Source organism: Cibotium barometz, chromosome 42 (genome assembly GCF_041138505.1).
Source record: "Cibotium barometz isolate CiBa-2024 chromosome 42, ASM4113850v1, whole genome shotgun sequence".
Classification (NCBI taxonomy): domain Eukaryota; kingdom Viridiplantae; phylum Streptophyta; class Polypodiopsida; order Cyatheales; family Cibotiaceae; genus Cibotium; species Cibotium barometz.
Window position 1 is genome coordinate 33688572 of NC_141087.1, and position 8756 is coordinate 33697327.

An 8756-nucleotide genomic window follows, 5' to 3' on the forward strand; every position below is an offset into this window, starting at 1 on the left:
GCGCGCGCGTGCGTGCGCGCACACACACACACACAAATAGAGTGCCACTTTTGGCTACTAGCATTTGGTCATTTTGAGGCCTACCATGACCCCAAACTGTAGTCTTGTGCATGTGTGTCGGTGTGGCATGTTTGTGGGCAATTTTCATTCTTTTTGTGTGTGTGTGGGGGGGGGCAATGTTTCTTCTTGTGTGCTTTTCCTATCTAATACCATCTAATACCATCTAATACCATCATATACCATCTAATACCATGTAATACCATCTTTTTGTGTGTGTGTGGGGGGGGCAATGTTTCTTCTTGTGTGCTTTTCCTATCTAATACCATCTACATCCATCATATCTATAAACTTTCTTCCTACAAAAACACGAGGATTGGCATTCAGACATGTCTCATCTTGCACTCCTTTTGCAATATCCCTCCCTACACTCTATGAGTTCTCTAAGCAATCAATCCCCGCCTTTGAGTTTAAAATGTCATGGCAACCTCTACTAGTTCCTTGCGCATGGTGCAACACTATAACATTCATACCGTAGGAGGGAGGGAGAACCAGCTTGTGGAAAGCCATCAACTTTCACATGATTTCAATCTAATGATGTGAAGGCATGGCCTTTCACACACACACACACACACACACACACACAACTTCTGAACCCACATGACGAATAGGAAGGGGTGCTACAAGTGGTTTGGTAAGGTTGCAAGTGGTTTGAGGAGGACCACCAAACACCGAGTGTTGATATTTTTGTTGGTTTTCCATACCAAATGGTAGGAAGTTCTCTTAATTTGAAACTTCATCAATTCTCAAGCACAAATTTTGGGTTTTTCCAAGTTCTAAAAGTGATGTGGTGCTTTGGAATGAGTTAGGTAAACCTTTCTTTTGTACATGAAGATTGTTTCCCCAATAAGAAACTTATGAAAAGAAAGCCGCGGACAATGGAGCAGCATCCAACAACAATGAAGGGTCTCCAGCATGAAATGATAAAACATAGGTGTGACATCTTTCTTTCTTTCTCTTCAACTCATCCTCCTTGTCTTGTCGACCTCGCCTCTATCATATAGAGGCTTCCACATTAAAAAGTGGAAATCATTGCTCAAAAGTAATCTATTTTCCACGTCTTAACTTTAAGGATGATTATCAATGGAGCTGTAGCTTGGTGGTTTAGAAGTCTGTGTGAGTGTGAGAGTGCCCCATGAATGCTCCCAACATATCTTTCCCAATTTAAAGTCTACTTTTTTAAAAAAGGATGATCTAATGAGATAACTGGGATTCACATAGGAATTTGTACAAGTTGTCGAGATCTATAATTGAACTAACTCATTTCCCGTCTTGAAAATTAAAGGCTACATGTAATAGTAACCGAGATTTCCAAAGTTCAGTTGAGAAATTTACACTATGAACCGGGTTAGTGCTGACGAAAAACCGCTCTTTAGTGTATTTTATCAAGGCAAACTTTGGATCTAAAGGAAAAAACATTTGTCTAATCCTTTTTCAAAAAGGAGAAAATTTGATCCTAAAACTTGATACTCACGGTAGGACAAAAGTCTTCCCTTTTTTTTCGAGGGTTATGCATGAGTATGTCCTTATTTTAAAGGACATAAAATATATATAGTATATAATACTATATACCCAAGTTCTAGCCGTTTTGCAAGACCCCACCCCCCCGGTAAGAGGAGAAGCCGCTATCCTTTTGTTGGGTTACCGGGTTGTGTGAGCAATGATGATAATCATAGGTTTTTGCAAACAAATTTCAAAAGCTTCCAAGACATAATTTTGGAATGGTGACTAGTCATCTAGTGAAAAGCAAAATACTATATGGCTATAAACTTGAGAAGAAGAAGAATCACTTTGGCCTTGATAGCTCTGAGAATTTCGGTCATATTTTCTTGGTGTGCAGTTTGGCAGGGGTGACCACGAGTAGCCATTCATAAGAGGGAGCGGGGGGGGGGCTACCATGACCCCAATCTGTAGTCTTGTGCATGTGTGTCGATGTGGCATGTTTGTGGGCAATTTTCATTCTTTTCGTGTGTGTGTGGGGGGGGGAGGGGGGGGACATGTTGCTTCTTGTCTGCTTTTCCTATCTAATACCATCTACATCCATCATATCTATAAACTTTCTTCCTACAAAAACACGAGGATTGACATTCAGACATGTCTCATCTTGCACTCCTTTTGCAATATCCCTCCCTACACTATGATTTCTCTAAGCAATCAATCCCCGCCTTTGAGTTTAAAATGTCATGGCCACCTCTACTAGTTCCTTGCGCATGATGCAACACTATAACATTCATACCGTAGGAGGGAGGGAGAACCAGCTTGTGGAAAGCCATCAACTTTCACATGATTTCAATCTAATGACATGAAGGCATGGCCTTTCACACACACACACACACACACACACACACAACTTCTGAACCCACATGACGAATAGGAAGGGGTGCTACAAGTGGTTTTGTAAGGTTGCAAGTGGTTTGAGGAGGACCACCAAACACCGGATGTTGATATTTTTGTTGATACCAAATGGCAAGAAGTTATCTCAATTTGAAACTTCATCAATTCTCGAGCACAAATTTTGGGTTTTTCCAGGTTCTAAAAGTGATGTGGTGCTTTGGAATGAGTTAGGTAAACCTTTCTTTTGTACATGTAGATTGTTTCCCCAATAAGAAACTTATGAAAAGAACGCCGCGGACAATGGAGCAGCATCCAACGACAATGAAGGGTCTCAAACATGAAATGATAAAACATAGGTGTGACATCTTTCTTTCTTTCTCTTCAACTCATCCTCCTTGTCTTGTCGACCTCGCCTCTATCATATAGAGGCTTCCACATTAAAAAGTGGAAATCATTGCTCAAAAGTAATCTATTTTCCACGTCTTAACTTTAAAGATGATTATCAATGGAGCTGTAGCTTGGTGTCTGCGTGAGTGTGAGAGTGCCCCATGAAAAGCTCCCAAGATATCATTCCCAATTTAAAGTCTACTTTTAAAAAAGGATGATCTAATGAGATAACCGGGATTCACATAGGAATTTGTACAAGTTGTCGAGATCTATAATTGAACTAACTCATTTCCCGTCTTGAAAATTAAAGGCTACATGTAATAGTAACCAAGATTTCCAAAGTTCAGTTGAGAAATTTACACTATAAACCGGGTTAGTGCTCACTAAAAACCGCCCTTTAGTGTATTTTATCAAGGCAAAGTTTGGATCTAAAGGAAAAAACATTTGTCTAATCGTTTTTCAAAAAGGAGAAAATTTGATATTCACGGTACGACAAAAGTCTTCCCTTTTTTTCAAGGGTTATGCATGAGTATGTCCTTATTTTAAAGGACATAAAATATATATAGTATATATTATATACCCAAGTTCTAGCCGTTGCAAGGCCCCACCGCCCCCAGGTAAGAGGAGACGCCGCTATCCTTTTGGGTTACCGGGTTGTGTGAGCAATGATGATAATCATAGGTTTTATTGCAAACAAATTTCAAAAGCTTCCAAAGCATATAATTTGGAATGGTCTAGTGAAAAGCAAAATATTGTATGGGTGTAAACTTGAAAAGAAGAAGAATCACTTTGGCCTTGATAGCTCTGAGAATTTCGGTCATATTTTCTTGGTGTGCAGTTCGGCAGGGGTGACCACGAGTGGCCATTCATAAGAGGGAGCGGGGCTTCAAGGCAAAAAAATTTGGGAGCGTGGCAAGTTGTGGCAACAACGGTTTACCATGGCAACAACAAAAGGCGGCGGGTGGTGTAAACAGGACTCTTTGACCATGGTCAAAGCCTGGTTAACGTGAAGCCCGAGGCACTAACGTTAACCTGACTGCTGAAACGGGACGGTTACAGGCTAAGGCTAGTCGACACCAGAGGGGGGCCTGCTGCCTAATTGTTTCATGAGTCTCTATCTCTTCTCTCTCTCTCTCTCCCTTGCTCTTTCTTGTGCAGACGCAACAGAAGCAGCAGGAAGCAGCAGACTAGGTAGGCAGTTTCCCCACCCACACACACAAGCACAATGTATAATATTAGCCTATTTTTGCGCCTGATCCCATCTTACCACCCTTTCTCCTGCTGCTTCCACAACGCATGATAAGCTGTAGGCCACGTTCGCTTCCTGCGTCTGAGCGAGGCGAGGCGAGTTCACTCCACTTCTCGTACATTTTGCCTTACTCGAAATTGAACTTCAGTCACTTTCATCAAGCTTTTCTGTGTGGCAATTCCCTGAAGGAGCCACCACCTTACGAGGCGTGTATAACTTGCACCACACCTGAATTAGGAGCAGTATGTAGCTGGATAATTGATGTTGTTCATCATCAGAGCGATCGGCTATAAGCATCATCAATTAACAGGTACACGCTGTAGCTGCAGTAGGAGCAGCAGCAGCAATGTTTTGGCCGTGATATGTGATATATTAATGGCAGACCAACCAAGCAGTAGTTCGGCCCTGCAGGTGGTTGCGCCAGCTGTTAACGAGGGGGGCGGAGGCGGAGCTGGGGGAGAGGGAGGAGGAGGGGCTCTGCATGTTGAAGCTGGGAGTATCGTAAGGGTAACTGGACGCTCCATGAGACAGTGGTGCTCATTGCGGCCAAGAAGATGGATGACGAGAGGAGCCTGAAGGGCGGAGACAGGGAGAGGAACAGGACCGCAGAGCTGCGGTGGAAGTGAATCGAGAACTACTGCTGGAGGAACGGGTGCCACAGGAACCAGAATCAGTGCAACGACAAGTGGGATAACCTGCTACGCGACTACAAGAAAGTCAGGGACTACGAGATGAGGGCTCATGCCCAGCAGCAGCAGCAGCAACAACAACACCAACAGCAAGCTAGTGTGGAGACGGTGGACCATCATCATCATCACCAGCTGGGCGCTCCTCCTGCAGGAGGGAGCTCTTCTGGTGGTGGTGGTCGAGCTGCAATCCAAGGTCAGGGGCAGGGGCAGGGGTATCAGTCAGCCAGTTACTGGCTCCTCGAGAAACACGAGCGCAAAGAGAAAGGTTTGCCTTAACCTTCTGTTCCAAGTCTACGAAACGCTGCACGAGGTTGTAGACAAACGGTACCCGCCTCGACTCCCTCATCCTCACGGGCCTCATCCTCACCCACCACCACCACCACCGCCACCTGCTGCTGCTGCTCTAGCGCAATTGCCACTGCCACCTCCACCTCCACCTTCACCTCCCCCTCCCCCGCCCGCTCCGCCACTTATACCACCTCATCAGGCGCACCAGCACCAGCACCAACATCAAGAGCACATAAATATTCAAGGCGGCTCCATATTAGACAAGGCGAGTAGCAGTATGCAGCAGCAGCTTCCTCATCATCAGCCAATTACACTCGCAGCTGCTCAAAGCAGCGCCGCCCCCACCGCCAGTACCCAGCCAATGCAAGGACATCCCTCGTCAGGTAACCAGTTACTCATCAGTAGGATTATAGTACGCATAAACCTGTTTGTCATGTAGCCGTCTTTTGTATGGGCCTTCACAATCCATCATTGTGGCATTCTTAGTAGGCACCCGTTACTGTGCTCATCATCAACATTGATTGTATATCCAAACTTTCCTTATTATTACATCACATATATAGACCCAGGGGGATCATCACTGTGGACCGTGGTCGTCTTTCTGTGCCTGGGCCCTCGATTCAAGTCTTTTATTTAGGCTCATTTTTGTGACACAATGCCCTACAAGAACATGTATGTAGTACGTACCTCAAGTGATGAGCGTTCCGTTAATTTCAAAAATTCTATCATTATATCGTTCTAGTTAATACGGAATTTTTGCTTTCAAAAGAGAAAAGCTAAAAAGGCGATTGTATGTTGTGATGCGAGAGATTGTGCAGAGCCGTCAGAGAGTTTGGAGAGCAAAGGAAGCGAGATTCCTCCATCCCGGCGAAGAGGCGGAAGGTCGGGTCATCCAAGGGAGGAGGTGATGTGGAGGGCTTATGCTAGATATCGGGCTGCTGGCTGATGTGGCACCTATGTGGCACACGTGCCACGGTGACAGTCAATAGCCCGTTGCATGGTTTTACTACTGAACGTGGTAAAAAAATTCATGCTAAAAAAATCATGCTTCTTAAAATAGAAGCGCCAAATTTGCATGCGGTGGCAAAGCTGCGTTGTTGGAGGAGAGAGAAAACCTCATGCTTTTCAAACTGAACCTGTTGCTCGGCCGCCTCATCTCTCTCATCCTACTGCGAGCGTGCTGCTACGTGGAGCCCTGCCAGGTAGTCTCTTATCTCTCTCTCTCTCTCTCTCTCTCTCTCAATTGGTATCTCTCTAGAGCTCGCAATTTCTCCCTCTCTCTTTCTCTCTCTCTCTCTCCTCTCTCTCTCTAAAGCGTGTACAGAATTTATAGAGAGAGAGAGAGAAAGAGATGTTTAATTACTTAGCTAAAGAGATGTTTAATTAGTCTCTAATCTTTAGTTTTGGAGAGACATGATTAACAAATAAATTGTTAATTGAATGAGAGAGGGAGTGTATTCATTAAAGTCTTTGAAACTCTTTTATGTATTCTGTCATTGTGTAATTAGAGAGATAGAGAGAGAGAGAGAGAGGTATTATTTAGAGAGAGAGAGAGAGAGAGAGAGAGAGGGGGGCTTTAATTGCTTTAAAAAACATAATATTGTATGTGTGTGTGTGTAAAGTATTGTGTGTGTGTATATAACATATATTTGGCTTAATTTATGCTTAACTAAGCCACATATATTTGGCTTAATTTATGCTTAATTAAGCCAAATATATTTGGTTTAATTTATGCTTAACATATATTTGGCTTAATTTATGCTTAATTAAAGTGATTTTTAATTTAAGTGATTTGATGCATTGTGTAATTGATGCAAAAAAAAACTATAAATAACACAACAGACTAGTTTAGAGGAAAGTATTGTGTGTGTGTGTGTAACATTAAATTACTTTATAAGAAAGTATTGTGTGTGTAACATTAGAGGAAAGTATAGCTTGATGCATCCATGTGTTTAATCCATGTTGTTGTTGTATGCATGCATGTGTACTGATCTTTGTGTGTCCATGCATGCACAACAGATTGCAAATGTAAGTAAATTAGTCAAATCATAGGCATTCAAGTGTCATATATTAGACATATCATAGCCTTATGTTACTTTCATTTTTTATATGTAGCATAAATGACAACTTTTATCATTTCAAGCTCCATAAACAATGTGAATTCTCCATCCGTGTTGGGAGCTGACCGAACTCCCATTAGTGCACGAGCTTCAGAGATGCCAATTAGTGCACCTCATGTTTATCCGAAGCGAGAGCGTACTCCTCTAGTGAGAATAGATGTGCCAACATACAAGAAGCCCACCCATTTCTTTGTGCGACGCGAAACGGGGACGAGGTGTGCTTTGAAGCTCTTGCATGTATTTAGAAGTTTTTAGTCTTTAGTCTCTAATGATTTTCAATATGTTTGAAAGCTTGCGGGTTGCCTTAATTTTGTTTAAATAACAGTGTTTATTCAATTTGCTTGTTTCAAGTTGTTTAGACAGTCTTCACGTAAAGACCATACACGGTCTTTAGATAATAGTGTTTATTCAATTTGTTTGTTTCAAGTTGTTTAGTCAGTCTTCACGTAAAGACCATACATGGTTGAGCGTTCAAAATGGTTGTACAAACATCGCACAGCGCGTGTGATCAAAGTGGTGTGTATGGATATTTTATTCTTTTGCATGTTCAAACAATGTATTGACATGTTCAAACCATGTATATTCACATGTTCAAACATATTTGTTCACACGTTCAAACAATGTAGAGGGTAGGGATATTTTATACATTCTCATGCTCTTATTGTTTGCTCATAATACTCATGTTCAAACTCGTGTACAATCAATGATGTTTGTTCAAGATGTTCATTTGCTTGGACGTATGTATGCATGATTGTACTTATTGTAAGATTCCTCCCCCAACCCCTTTTTATGTCTAGTATATTCCCCTGTAATCAATTCCTTTTCTAAAATATAAGAGATCTTGTTTGTGGCTGTTTTAACCTAGAGAGAGAAAATATTCTAGAGAGAGAATATTCAGATTTTGAATATTTTTGGATAGAAAAATATCTCTTATAATTCAGATGAGTTTTCTTGAAACAGAAATTTAAAAAGAATTTTCCAATGTGCAATTGGAATTAATTGGAAATAGGTATAAAGAACCTTAGCCTAAGGGTCTAGATTTTCAGAAATCTTTAGACTATGGTCCAATTAAGGTTTCTATGGGCCAATAGCATCAATCCATGTGTAGGGAGGAGATAAATCCAAATTGTAAAAAGAAAATACCCAAAAATGAGTAAATGCTCGCATGAGGTGAAGAGTTGAAAATGTACAAGGTTTATTAGTAAATAAACACATATGTAAGGAAGGGGAGTTCTTTAAAGGAGGTGCATATTTCACATAAGATGAAGAGTTGAAAATGTACAAGGTTTATTAGTAAATAAACACATATGTAAGGAAGGGGAGTTCTTTAAAGGAGGTGCATATTTCACATAAGATGAAGAGTTGAAAATGTACAAGGTTTATTAGTAAATAAACACATATGTAAGGAAGGGGAGTTCTTTAAAGGAGGTGCATATTTCACATAAGATGAAGAGTTGAAAATGTACAAGGCTTATTAGTAAAAAAACTATGACACATGTGTAAGGAAGAGGAGTTCTTTAAAGGAGGTGCATATTTCACATAAGATGAAGAGTTGAAAATGTACAAGGTTTATTAGTAAAAAACTATGAGCAATACAATTTTGACACATATGTAAGGAAGGGGAATTCTTTA

The 8756-nt window shown here is 41.3% G+C and overlaps 1 pseudogene; it reads left to right on the forward strand.

The window, feature by feature from the left end:
• The first annotated feature begins 2691 nt into the window (after positions 1 to 2691).
• Positions 2692 to 5443, forward strand: LOC147614406 (uncharacterized; annotated as a pseudogene).
• The last annotated feature ends 3313 nt before the right edge of the window (positions 5444 to 8756 follow it).